The following is a 15,510-nucleotide window of genomic DNA, read 5'->3' as shown; positions in this document are numbered from 1 at the left end:
TGAAGGTTTTACTTAATTAGCATGAAAGCTTTATTATACAAAATGTCCCCTTTGCATGATTGCATATGTCATACTTAGTGCATTTTCGTACTAACCCAATACTTTTCTATACCATATAAGTACAAGTTAGAAGCAAGTTGAAGGTTAGAAGGCAAGCTAGGGAATCGACTCTCTCAAGACTAAGAATGTCCTCATATATCCGAGGGCATAGTCTATATTTCTCTAGTTTTTGTTTAAGACTTATTATGTAATTTTTTTTCAATGTAAAGGGCCGTGTCCCTAAGATATTTACGTCGTGTCTTCAAAATGGCTTGTGACGATGAGACTTCTCCTTAGTTTTTATGAAAGATGTTTTTTATTATTATTGTTGTGAAAAGTTTTAAATTTTGCACCACTTTTCATGTCTTATGTAATGAATGATAGCTCATAACATCATTTTAGGCCTATGGCCACCTCAGTAAAGTGTATTCTAAACCGGAAAAAAATGTGGCATTTGATAAAATGCAACACTTTTGGACTTTAAGAAACACTTTTCCAGGAATGCCTAAAAGAAGCATAACCTTAGAGTTTAGGCAACACCTTTTTTAAGTGTTGCCTTATCAGCTACACTTAAAGCGTAGCCTAAAAGGCAAAATTGGCAATGCTTTTATGTACCTCTTATAGCAACATTTCTGTCTCTCATACAACTACACTTTCAAGTATGACCTTTTCTTCCTTATTGCCCGCAATTTTAAAATGTTGTCTTTTCTATCTAATATATGACAACAATTTTAAAGTGTTGCCTTTCTATCTAATGTATGACAACACTTTGAAGTGTAGTCCTTATCCATGTTCATACCACAATTTAAAGCCCTATGGCTACAGTTTTAAGTGTGGTAATACTAGTTTGGCTATAAAACATTTATATGTCAGAATTTCTAATTAAAAGCACCAATATTGGTTTGCAATATATAATCTCAAGCATTAAATTGGCTAATAAGTAATTCAAATATATAGATTTACAATAAACTTCAAAAGATAGCATGTCTTGTATACATACACATACCTATAAAGCAATATTCTAAATATGTCTACACAATAGTTCAAAAAGTACTCTTACAATAGTTCAATTTATTCTAGCAATAAATATATTTCACAAAATCGAACATAATGTATTCAAGCTTCTACAATAGTTCAAAAACTCTTCATCATCAACTTCAATGAGATCAAATTGACTTGCGGCGACCCTTCAAATTTGATCACCTCATTTCCCAACAGATTTAAAATGTACAACAAATCAGATTGCAACAGTACATTATAGAAGAGGCAAGAAGTTCCAGATTGCAAATTGTAGGCTGCAGAATTTTGAGTTCCAAATTACAGTTCCAATTCTAGATTATCGCAGAGCACATATAACGTGAATTCCAAATTGCACAATGCAGATTATAGTTCAATATTTCAGGTTCCAGATTACAGATTACACAATACATATTAATGCATATTACAGATTACTATTCCAGATTTCAAATTACTACATTTTAGATTATAGTTCCAGATTATTGCATATTATAGATAACAATTCTAGATTGCAGGTTCCAGATTCCAGATTGTAGATTACATTTCAAGATTGCAGGTTCCAAATTGCAAATTGCATACTGTAGTTCAGAAATCAAAATTTAATGGCCAAAGAAACTCAGAATTTCATAGTCCACTTTAGGCATACCATTAGGCTATCTCCCAGCAGCTAGAACATTAAAATGTAACAATAACTACAATTAAATAAGACAATATTGAAGTACAACAAATGTCAAATAGTGAAGGAAAATCAAACAACAAGAAACTACAAAGAAGTCAAATAACACTCGACTACGTAACTAACCTTTTATCCTAATTCGAGTTATCCATAATCTGTTATCCAAGTTCATATGCTCGGTCAGCTGAAACTAAGTCATATTGTATCTAACCTGTGTAATACCCTCTCGGCTTGTGTATCACAACGATGTGAAGCCTATTGAAGAATGAGAACGAAAAGTAAATTATTGAGTGTCGTCTTATTAGATAAACCAAATAGGAGAAATGATAATTCAAAAGTCAGAACCTTTTCAATGGTATAGTAGATATATAGCTTCTCAGAGCAGAGAGTCTGAACAAGTAGTCAAATCTCTAGTAGCATCAGTAAGTTGGGAATCACAATAAGCACAACCACACATTCTCCAACAACATTTTGTACGAAGAAGGTGCGGTAAAGGCAGAGGCCATCCTCATGAATCAATAAAAATCAAAATTGTTAGGTTAGTTTATTCTTATCTCATAAAATTGTTATTGCAGAAAAGACAATTTATTATGAGATGTTAGGAGAAATAGAAGAGATTCACATTATTAGAAGATGTTTGCAGTAGTTGAAAAGACCTAAATTATTATGAGATAGTCTTTTTTTCATTTTTTTAAAACAGAGATTTAATTTCTGATGTAGGTATAATGCATTAAGTTCAGAAATTAATTTAATTTACTCAAATGAAACTGGACTATACTTAATTTAATTTACTCAAATTCATCATTTTTGGATTTTAAAGGAAATAATTAAATAGATTTTTTTAATATATTTTTTTATACTTTAATTAAGTCTAGGGATAAAATGATAATTTAACTTTTTATTTTGAAGCTTTCCATGTTTAGTTTATATATATATATATACATATATATATATATATATATTAAGTATGTTATACAATGAAAACAATAAAGAAACCTAAACATTAAACAAAATAAATAAAAAGAGATAAACAGAAGAGAACATAGAGAGTTATTCATTTTTTTCAACTATTTTGCGTGTTTACAATCTTGTGTCAAATGCCACTATTTATAGATAGGATCGAAGAACACAAGAGTTGTCATGGCTCATGTATATGACATTAACTCATATGAGATCATGAATGAGAGGTAGGAGTAAAAATCATAATGAAAATAATTAGTGAAAGTTATTATATTTACATAAAGGAGAGTTAGTGGAACATTAATACAAATATTTATATATAAGAAAACTATATATAGTAATATAGATCTGATTTTTGTATATATTTACATAAAGGAGATTAAGTGGAACATTAATACAAATATTTATATATAAAAAAAACTATATATAATATAGATCCGATTTTTTTCTTTTTGGAGGACAAACACAACCATTCATATTTCCAATTGGAATACAAAAAGAACAAAAAGAAAATCATAATTTACTCCAACATGAAATCAATACAAAGATATTTCATAGACATTATGGTGGTTGATTCATGACTAATGTGATGAGTTACTATTTAATATCGAATTTATTAAATAGTTAAACATTTTAATTTAGTATAGAAGCAAAACGGTCATCTATCTTTTGTCTATCATTCTTTCTACTTTTAAGCGTATGTTACTCTTACGAAGCAAATATAAACTTCTTAAAATTCACAAAGACATTATAAAAAATTCTTCAATTATTAAAATAATAAATTCAAGTTCCTAACAGTAATGAAGGTAAACACTAAATATCTATTAGCAAATAAAGAAGTCATATCCAATACTTATTATGAAAAATAGAAGCAACAAAGTAATTCAACTGCCTGCAAAAACATCATATATTTATCCCTGAAATTAAAAATCTACCTCATAAATGGTGACAACAAAATTTTCATAGTTTATTTTCATGTGAAAGATCAAATCCTTAGACAACAATTAAAGAATTGAGCATGATTTATATGATAAATAAAAAATTAAAACATTAGACGGAATACAAAATACGAAAGAACATGCCATTAAGAACTTTATGTAAAAAAGGAGAGAAAGATGAGAGTCTTACATTGTCTAAACCAAATTAAACTATACAATATTGTCGGTAAAAGAAAACCTGAAAGAGAAAACATACAAATTAGGGATGAAAAATAAATTTTTGAGGATTGTAATATATAATAGTTTCTTTTCATTTGAAATGTTTGAACTTCCACCTAGCAAATTAATATAACCTATTTCATTCATTTGAATGACTTTTTATCTTCCATTATATATTAATTACAATAATTCAAATTGAATACTTAACATTGATTATTTAATTAGTTATTAAAATATATTTTTACATTTTATACATTAAAAAAATATTTAAGTGAAGGACAAAATGGTAAGTCAACTTTGAAGTTATGAGCTTCACACTTTTAATTATATATGATTATAAAAATAGCACACTTTTAAAGTGTAGTCATATATATAAATAGGTGTGCTCAATTATATCATGATCACGCTTATAGAGGGTAGCCTATACTACTAAAAAACATGTTTTACAAGTGTTGTTAATATTAATGTGTAGCCTTAAAAGGTTTAGGCAATATTTTACAAGCGTTGTCTTGATTAAGTGTTGCTTTAGGCCTAAAATGGTATAGTGTCTAAGAGGTTAGTACAAGACCTTCGAAAGGTCAAGTACGCCTTGTTCCGACCTAAGGGTTGCCCTAACTTCTAAGGTGTACTCGCGGGTCGTAACACGAAAGAATGCATTTTTCCCTTTATTCCAGCAAGAAAAGCCCTGAAGGAAGTGGATCAAAAGGGCGATGAAAAGGAGCAGTCAACACTTCGGCAAGTAGTTCTGCGAAGTAGAATAATTCCACCCAATGATCCAGAATGCATAGATGCTGAAGGCAAAACACAAATGGCAATGATCTAGAAGATGGGAAAATAAATTAATAACCCGACGTTCGCGACTTAACTCATCGAATGGATTCGCCTGCACAAATTCTAAAGTCTATATACTAAACGCATTATTATTTTAATAGAGGAAGAGGACAAGGAGAAAGTAGAGACATAATTTTGTAATTTTGAGACTGAGCTCTTAAGTTTCATTATTTTTTCTCTCAAGTTTTGAGATGGTTTTGTGGGAGACTTGAAGAAAGGAGCACTTCTTCCTCAAATCGGAAGTTTGTCTTCTCCATTCTTCTTCGTTTGCTCATATTAAGGTTTAATTTCTCATACCCATTTGATTTCTTTATTATTTTAGGTGAATTTTGTTGTTGCTTGATGTGTGACTAAAAACCTCATTCTTGTTCATAGGTTATATGCATTTTAATGGTGATTTCACCTAGTGATTGTGGTTTAATTTAATATGTTTGTAGTTGCAAATACAAAACCACTCATGTGTTTTCGGCTTGCTTAAGAAAGAGGTATCGAAATCAAGACCACTAGACTTATGACCTAAGGTGTGGAACGATATGAGGTTCAGCCCGACAAGGTGAACCCTAGTTCCATATCCTAGCACTCATCATCAAAAGAGCGGGTGTGGGTAAGATGTAGGTTGGTCTTCATTAGATGAGTGAGTTTCCGAGAGGAACCCATATTATATGGGGTAGTTGCCTTAGAGGGAATTTATTTTCACCGTAATCTTAGCCTAGTCATCATTATCTTGCTAAATATTTTATCAAAAGCATGTACCCAACGATTTACATCAACGTATATTGAGGTCACACCCAAAGAACTTCTCACCATACCTGATTCCCTTTTTATTGTTTTTACCAAATTAGTGACAAACTATTTTGAGAATTGACACTTTGGTGTCACAAATTGAATGTACTTTGTTTTTATTTGATAATTTCTCAAACTATTACTAACTAGGACATTAATTCGAGTTTAGTTATTGTATTCACTAACACTTCCTTGGGACACGACCCCAACCCTTTGTAGGGTTACTATACTCGCTTCGATTCATAAAAACTCAGACAGCAGGCAACAGCAGCGGCAGGAGAAGGCAGCGGCTGGAGTAGGCAGCAGGAGCAGCAGCAGTAGTAGTAGTAGTAGTAGTAGTATTACTCAAGGATAAGATATTAAACTCAATAATGAGGTTCTCAAATAAGGATACATAACTCGAGATACTCAACTCGAAAGACTCAAATCATGATACTCAAGGAAAAATAAATATTAAAAGATGCAATATATATGGAAAGCTGTAAAATTGTAGATAACAACTCAGTGTCCTGAAAAAATACTCACTGTGTATATAAAAATACAATATAACTTTGTGGGATTTTCTCTAACTGACAACCACCAATATGAGCCTAAGTGATGATACAACGTCTTCCCCATGCTGCCGAAATGGTCCTATACTTTGTTGTCATATAGAACAACTTAACTAAGTGGATCTACTAGTCTATGCCAAAAAGGACTTAAGGAGTCATCTAAAAAGTACGATCCTTTACCACCCATGATGGCTACATGGTTCATTGAGACTTATGTTATATGAACTCACATCCTCATATTGGTGCTCAATACTACTCCTAATATGTAGTTAGCTCATATGTTTTTAAAACAAAACTCCTTCTTTAGTTTGAAATAATTACTCAAAGCTTAGATTAGAATCTCTATTCGAAATCGGTGTTTCCTTTCTTTCTCAAATGTGAAAACATTTTAACTCTTGGGAATACTTAGTTCTCGTATAATCTTTGAAGAAATGAAATTTACTCTTACTCTTTACTCAACTCAAATCTTATGTCTTCAAACAAAGTTAAAACGTTATGTAAATGACTTCTTAATATATGGTTCATACCAAATTATGGTCATGAACGACTCAATGCAAGGTTTTCAATAACCATAGATAGACTCAATACTTGGAATTCAAGAACTTCAATGATATCATTCATTTCAAGATTGCTCAACTTGAAGGGTTCAAGTGGAATTATAAGCATGAACTATTCAACTTAAGGACTCAAAAATACTTGTCATCTCAAGACTGTTCGACTTATAAGGTTTATGTAGAATTATTAACATGAACGTTCAACTCAAGGACTTCTTGGCTAACATTCAATAGTACTACAATTATAAATATAATCTCAAAAGGGATTACAAACTTAATAAACAATACTTAGAACTTGAAGATGTTACTCCTCTCAAAGGTACTCAACTATTATGAAGTTCATGCGAAATTTATGGGAATGAACAACTCGACTCAAGGGTACAAATATCCATAAGGAACTCATCTATACAACTATTTTGACTTCTCATACTTATTTCCTCAAATATTAGTTCAGATCAATCATTCATCTCAAAGGATTCACACTCGAACTCAAAGACTTTCTTGGACTCTACTCTTAACTCTCTCTTGAATGTGAATTATGAATTCAAGAGTCATGGTTCATGTCATCAAGAATCTCAGTGATAGTGTATACTTACGAATACTCTCCTCACTCTCATTCTCACTTATTTGAGTCTTGAAACAAGTTACTAAATGTTGTAGACTCCACAAATGGACTCGAAGGGACTTTCATAGAATTTTCAGAAGAATTTTCAAAACTTAACTCATAACTCTAAATTGAATTTGAATATATGGATTCAAGGTTATGTTCACGTGATAAATTATTTATTGGTGTTTATAAGTAGTTTATAGTGTTTAAAATCAAAGAGAGTGAAGGTACACTTAGAATGGACTCAAACGGAACATTCGACAAAAAAAGTTGGGGCAGGCGACCCTAGTACGTAACGGGCGCGAGACGCCAGCCCCTAACTTTAGAGACTTCATATGGGCGCACTGAAGGGGCGTCGCCCAATCCCCTTGGGCACATCTGGGGCATGTCGCTAGCCTCTCTCCAGGCGAAGTTCGACGAGTTTCGCCTCTCATTTTCTAATCCTAAATCACTTTTAATCAATTTCTTTTCTCAAGTTTTCCTTAAATTCAATTAACCAAACTAAGTACACACTAATCAACTCAAAAAAACACTCAAAATAATCACTTTCACCTGAAGAAATCATCAAAACCCAACATAACAAGATTTAGAATGAACTTCAAGAACTTAAATGCTTCAACTTTTGAGAATGAACTTACGCTAAAAAAACATGTTTGGTGTGTGGGTAAACAAACCCAACACTATGGAAGTTTACATACCCCTTTTGAATAAACCGAAATTCCGAAACAAAATGCAAGACTCTCTACGAAAGTTTTGGTCCTCTCCTCTTTTCTCCTCTTTTCTCTTATTTTCTCTTCTTGAACTCCTAACTAAAACCCTAAGCGAAAATTAAGTTTACAAAACTAAACTACTAGGATAAGATCCTTACAATCTTAATAAAAATGAATTAAATCTAATTGGGTAAGGAAAAGACCGAATTAACCCTCTAAAATACGTTTTGACTTTCCATATCTAGACAACCCAACTTCGAATGAACATTTCTCCCTCATACAAACTCAAAACTGAGCAAACTCGGTAGCGTTGGAAAGATGATTCAAATACTCTTCATTGGATACCTTGTGTCCCACCTAACTCATCTTATATTGAAATTTATGGTCGTTTGAAGTTGAACCAATACTTAAAGGAACTTAGGAATGACTTGAATGAACTCTCTTTAGTCTTCTTGGAACTCAAGGTTCTACATCTACTGATCTTAACACTCACGAAATTTTGATTTCCTTGGTAAAATTCTACTCACAACGAAGAATGGTTTGAGTCTCAATTAAAAAATTTTATGGGGTGTTACAAGTGAGGTATTTATTAGAACATCTCATACCATATCATTCATAAATGTGGCGCGTTTTACACCCACGAACAAGACTCTCATTAATTTATATGACTTTTAGACACCCTAAGACACTTTTACCTGATGCTCTGAATACCAAGCTTTTCATGATCCAAGACTACCCATAGATGTGACGTGGTACTTAGAATCCCAAGACACTAAGAAACCACGCAAAAATTAAGAAGCAAGATAAGTGGAACAAAGTCTCAACTGATAATCTCAACATAATAGAGAAATCTCAATACAGAGACTCATATGGAAGTACTAATCTCTTAAATTTCCTCTGATTAACGCATCAGGATACTTTATCCAATACTAAGTGTCGATGATCGTTAGTCAGTAATATAACTCGACAAAGTGAGTTGGGGTCGAATCCCACAAGGAGTCGCTCTGATGATTAATATCCAAGTTGGATCAATTAGAATAGCCCAAGACATTTGCGAGTAAAAACATATCAAATTAAAAAGGTGACACAAGTGTCAATTATCAAAAGGGGGGTTTTCAGTAAATTATCAACTAAAGCAGAAAATAAACGAAAATACAAGTATGAAGAAGGAATACATGGGATGTGATAGGATTATGGGATAACACAAACAACCGGGTAATTGCAATTAGTAGTAAACAACTACATATTAGTGATTACGTTAGACTTTAGTGGGGTAAACTCTCTCTCGAGCAATTTACCTCTAATCACATTTGTTTCTCTCGAACACTAATAAGTGGAAATTAAGCAAAACCTTTGCCTTATAACATTCACTCTTTCGATTTGAATGTGCGGAAGAGAGTTTAGGACTCACTCTCTAGAGCTGAACCGTTGACAATCCACTACCAGCATACTATTGATTCAACAGTTTTGGTTTTGAAACCTCTCTCTCAAGAAATCCCAAAATGCTAAGATAAAATTGAATTTACAAATACAACCCCATTAAATTCAACCACAACTACTGAACGAAAACACTTTTACACAACAAACGAACTAATAATTAGCAATACCCAACAATTATATCAACCAATATCACATAATCACACTCCAAGAATTGGGGTTTTAGCTTGACATAGTAAAAGCAACAAATCGATACCAACTAGTGTTTCCATCAACTGGGTACAACTGATAATGTCTTTACACAGGTTTAGAATGAAGAATCTTCAAATCCAACTTCCAATTTCTTGGAATTGGAAATCTTCAAAAGCTAAGGAAAAATGTCTCCAAACTTGAAAACATAAGACAATGTTCAAGCTAGAAAGATAATTCCAAGTCTGATTATTCAATGTCTAGATAGTAAACTATGAATTTAAAAATGTATTTATAGTTCTCAAAAATTGTGCTACGAAGGATCAGTCGACTGAATAAGTGGGGATAGCCTATACACTCAATGATCCGCCCTTTTTCATTTGTATCATCGTTTTGCTTTTGCCTTCAACGACCTTAACGTTCTATAATTTTGGGTGATATAGCACTAATCATGGAACAATTCAGCGACACGCCGACTTCTCCTTTTAATCACCGACTTGATTTTCTCCTTTATGGCTTAGACACTGGAACATAAGTCGAGATCAAGGCTATTTAATGACACGCCTAATAGGTTAGGTGATCCTCATGCTTTCTTTTCTTCGTTCTTTCAGTTGCCTTATTCCTTTTTGCTCCTTAGTGTTCACGCTTTATTCCTCAATTCAAATCCCTGAAAATCAAGGATTTATATCAGTTATAGGGAAAAAATATGCATTTGAGGACAATAAATCTATTAAAATAAAGCCTTAATTGAGTCCAAATCATGGACTCATCAACAACCCCCAACTTAAACATCTGTTTGTCCTCAAGTAAAACTCAAGTTCAGCAATTCAAAAAGGATGTCGCAAACAGTGCTACACAAGATTAAATCGTGAATGCACACAAAAAGATTCAACTTACTCATGCAAGGATCAATTGTGCACTCAAAGATTCAAGTTGTAACTCACCGTTACCAAAGAATCTCAAGCTCACTACACTTGCTTCAAATGCAAGTTCAAGCTCAACAAAAAAAGTGTACAAATGCCCTCACACCAGGAATGATTCCATATTCACACAATTGTTCTCAAATTTAAAGGTTCAAAATCAATTTCAATGCTTACAATCACAAAGATGAACACAATGCATGATTTCACCCATAGATTTGCCTATATTTTCCAATCAACCTTGTTACAGCTCACTCAAGATCACAAATGTCTTTTTGAGGCTTGTAATAAGGCTGAGTGTAAAGGTATGTTCATTTAGGCTCAGTAACTTTTTATCCTCGTGATATGTGGTGCGAACAACACTTTCTTCCCTCTTCTTCATCATTTTCATTTGTTGCTCACAAGTCATCCCATTATTCATCTTCCATTGACTATTGGAAACCCCATTTTCTTTTTCACTTTCATATCTTTATTCCACAACTTTTCAATTCTTTTTCTTTTTCTTTTTCTTTTCCACTCTTTTTATATATGGAGGGGTTCCATTTTTCTCAAAACCATGAGTCAAAGGGACTTCTTTGCACTTCTTGATGTACCTTCTTTTTTCACCACTCCCCCAACTGAAGATTTTGGCCTAAGTTGGCTATTCAAATTGACCACAACTTCATTAGGATTATGGGTAATAGATAAACAAAGGTCATAGTTTCATCAAGTTTATTTCAAGAAAAGGTCAAGGCTCAAGAGGTGTTTAAGAAAGGATCACACACATATCACAAGGTTGTCCGTAAAAGAGGTATACGTCGAAGTGTTTTGCACTCTTCAAAGTTGCCTAAGATCATGTCAAGAGATTGCATCACTTAGTTAACTGGAACTTCAATTTGTATTTTTTTCATGAAAAGAAGACATGAGATAAGAAATCAAGTGTTTCATTGATATTTTGAATAGCGGTCTCGAATTCAAGTTGATTCTATTTCGACTCTTCTTCAGAGAAAGACGATCAAACAATTCCCAATCATGGTCCTTGCAGATCGGATCATCCATATAATTGAATACAAAAGGAAACTCCAAAGACCCTCTTATTCTCATAGCCTGGTCTGGTCAGTACCCAGCTGGGCCTCTTTTGTTCCAATGCATTTGAAATAAAATATGTATGTGCAAATTCTAGGCGTCACATGCATGGTTCACGGTAAGCTCATCACACAATGCATTGACACTAAAATCAAACAAGACTCCACACATTCGCTAGTGTGCAATATTCAGCGCAAGAGACTGAATTTGATATTTGGATAGTAACAAAGAGATTCAAAGAGTTCACATATTTTCTATGCAACTTCATTTGGCCTCATGGTAGCCGTACATTCATGTTTGTTCGATTAAGAGTACTATTCAAGTCATTGGTATTGATTGAAAATAATACTCAAATTAGTAAGAGAACAACCAAATTCATCTCCAAACAAGAGGTGGCAAAAAAATTTGACAGGGTCAAACTAGGAGTCACAAGCTTAATCATCCACACGATGCAATTAAAAACACAGGATAAATCTTACAACCCAAATATAAAAACAAAATATATACTCAAAGAAGGCACAAAAGTGGGCCTCACCCTACCTCAAATAAAAATCATTTGTCCTCAAGTGAAAATGATATAAAATCCAAAAGTGAAATAAAGTAAGCCAAACAGAGAGGTAAATAGGGAATCCTCTCTAGTCATTCGCCCCATCTTTCTAGATTTGGGCGTCAATGCACGGGGTCACCTCATATGGGAAAATAGTTGTATTAGAGTCTTCCAAGGGTTTATCTACCAGATAGGTCTTCACAACTATATAAATCCTTGGGCCATGAAGAAATAGAGGAGCCTTGGGAAGTAGTCTTCTTGTCAGAACTGGAGCTCTTGTTCTTGACTTTGTCTCCAAGTGGAGGTTCTTCTCTTCCCTTCTTGGGAGGATTTGACCTCCCTTCATTAATAGTGATACCCCATATTCTTTTTTAAGGTGGCATGTCTACGCTTTTTGTACCATGTCTGCAAAAACATCGAGGCAAAGTTAGAATATAAAACAAAGGATCAGAAAAATTATTGAGAACAAACTTGCCGAAACAATCAGCGAGTCGCTAAATCATTTTGGCGAGCTAGATCGGGCTCGCCGAAAGGATTGGCATTGAAACTCTAGCAATTTGGTGATAAAAAAGGCCGTTTGGCGAATCACCACAATTTTTCAGTGAGCAAGAGTTAGCTCGCCAAAAGTAATAGTGCAGAAAGGGTTCACGGGTGTAGTCAAAAGGGTGTTCAAGAAGACGTTCAGCAAATTGTCGAGTGCTATTGGCGAACTCAAACTTCTGACCGAAAAGTACATAAGTCAATATCACATAAAGCATGAAATTTAAGGTTAAATAGGGAACTTTGGCAAACTGTCGAGTGGTTCGTCAAGCTCGACCCAGCTCGCCAAGCTACCCATCGTGCCTACTTTCAACCCATCTACTTGAATTCAGCCCCTTAACCCCACGAAAGAAAAATCAAAGCATGCACTACACAAATTTAAAAAAGACTCATGAAACCCATTACCTTGGAATAATCCAAATTCTCCCTGTTTTATCAAATTTGGCCATCTGAAAACTTTTTCCCTTAAGAATGATGTCACTCATTCTATCATTGGGTAAATCACGTCAATTGGCGCAATTGCAAGCTACACAGACTTCACCTAACTAACACTAATGACACGCAAGCACAACACCGTAATTTCAGTTTATTTCAAAGCACAAGATCACGGGATTTCAATGATCAGAACAATACGAGCAAGTATAAATCAAGTTCAAAAATAGGCATATTCAATACAAATAAGATCAAAGAGGCCCAACACACATCACTAAGAGAAGATCATTTGCTAGAAAATACAAAATGCGGTAAAAATAATCAGGGGGTTCAGAAAACCAACCTCTTGTGCCGAACAATATAAAATTTTAAATGCTAGGGGGGAAAGTATTTTGAATTAGCACAAATCAACAAATAAAAAACTTAGGATTCTATAAATATATAAACTAAAGTGTCAGTGTGCATTTGGGAAGATAAAAGTGAGGGAAAGTGAAGGATTGAAACTTTTGGCCTTAAAAATCGTACACTTTTCACTCATTCGGCGACATTAGTCGTGCTCGCCGAGTTACTCGACGACACGTCAAATAATCACTTACCTTGCCGAGTTTTACAGTACCTCTAGTTGATGTGGAGGTCCAAACAGTAGACAAGATCAAGATCACAAACACTATCTACGATTTGCCAACTGGACCTTAAACTCGCCAATCTACACTTTCAATATTTTCCACAATTCGACCTGCACAATCAACACACCATTATTTTTAAAACATAATAAAGAAATAAAAAGATCTTGTGTTACCTCCCAAGAAGTGCCTTAGTTATCATTGTGGCACGACACTTAACCCCACTCAAGTTCCATTAGTAAGGTTTGCCCCATTGTCATAAGGCTACCACATTTTTGGGACCCTATTAGCTGAATGAGCATAGAATAGGAGGTCTCCATCTAGTTCAACATTAATAATTTCTCTCTTATCTCTTCTAACACTTTGTCGTGTTTTTCAACTTTGTGTAGGTAAGAGGACTTCTTCCATTTTTCGCCCTCTTGTTGTTTCATATTCCAACTCTAGTGAGAGGAAATGTACTTGTCGTCTTTTTTGATAGTGACTCTATGTCCTTGACCTTTTGGGCCAAGGTATTCATCTGAACCAACAGTGTGGCCAAGTGTTGGTCATTCTCAGTCTCATTGTTGGTTTTCGCCACATAATCAAGGAGATGGATTGCGGTCTCATGGGAGTGTCGTATCAAGCATCCCGAAGAGAGTTGGTCATCCATAATTCTATCTTCGGGGGTAAGACCCCAGTGGGAGAATTTTAGAAGTAGTTTATCTGGAATCTCATGAGTTGGGCATTGTTGCAATAGAATTTTTAACCTTTTCCACAACTCATACATGGACTCCCTCTCCAATTGCCTGAAATTTACGATGTTATCCCTAAACATCATCAAGTTTAGTGAAAGGTGATCCATTGAGGTATTACTGCTACTCACTATGCTCTAATTCTCTAACCAAAATAGCAACACATAAATAAAAAATAAAATTAAGTAAGTTCAACTATGACTAACTAGAAATTCAACTTAACTAAAATTTATCAAATAACACTTCTCCCCGGCAATGGTGTCATTTTGAATAACGAATCAGGACATTTCATCCAATACTAAGTGTTGACAGTCTTAGTTAGTAATATAACCCAACTAAGTGAGTTGGCTTCGAATCCCACAAGGAGTGGCTCCGCGAATTAAGTCAAGTATGAATCAATTTGTATTAGTTATAGATCAAGACATTTGCGAGTCAATTATCAAAAAAGGGGGTTTTCAGTCAATTATTAACTAAAACAAAAAATAAATGAAATGACAAGTATGGCGACAAGATTCTTGGGATGTGGTAGATTATGGGATAAGATGAAAAAACCAGGTAATTGCAATTAGTAGTAAACACCTGAATATTAGTGATTAAGCTAGACTTTAGTGGGGCAAACACTCTCTCGAGCAATTTACACAGATTGGTTTCTCTCGAACACCAATAAGCGGCAATTAAGCTTCACCTTAGTCCATTCGATCTCTTGAGCTTAATGTACGGAAGAGGGTTTAGGAATCACTCTCTCGAGCTAAAACCATAACAACCCACTACCTGGAGAGCATTGATTCAGTAGTTTTGGTTTCAAAATTGATCTCTCCAGCAAGCCCAAAATGCTAAACTAAGATTGTACTTGCAACTACAACCCCATTAAATTAGACCACAACTACTGAACTAAACAACTTTTACACAAAAAAACTAATAATTAGCAACTCCCAGAAATTTTATCAAACCATAATTGTTGACACCCGATTTTGATCCTTCCTGATAGGAATTAATTCACGGGCTTCTTAATTTCAGAAACGACTTAGAATAATTAGCTTTATAAAATCCAAATGCTTTCAAAATCGTCTTAGGTATTTTGGTCGATTTTCACAAGTCATGAATAATAAATATATTTGATATGGTTTTATATATATATATA

At 33.9% G+C, this 15,510-nt stretch overlaps 1 long non-coding RNA gene across 2 annotated transcripts; it reads right to left on the bottom strand.

Moving 5' to 3' along the window:
• Positions 1-983: 983 nt before the first annotated feature.
• LOC107030792 lies at positions 984-2,324 on the bottom strand. Of its 2 annotated transcripts, XR_001458148.2 has the most exons (3): positions 2,078-2,324; positions 1,859-1,987; positions 984-1,334 (listed from the first exon to the last, which is right to left on the bottom strand). It is a non-coding gene; the product is annotated as an uncharacterized LOC107030792 (long non-coding RNA). The 2 variants fall into 2 exon arrangements; XR_003576000.1 differs by having other exon boundaries at positions 984-1,987.
• Between the last annotated feature and the right edge of the window lie 13,186 nt (positions 2,325-15,510).

This window comes from Solanum pennellii, chromosome 1 (assembly GCF_001406875.1).
Source record: "Solanum pennellii chromosome 1, SPENNV200".
Taxonomy (NCBI): Eukaryota; Viridiplantae; Streptophyta; class Magnoliopsida; order Solanales; family Solanaceae; genus Solanum; species Solanum pennellii.
The sequence above is the reverse complement of the archived record's forward strand: the minus strand, read 5'-3'. Positions and strand labels throughout refer to the sequence as shown.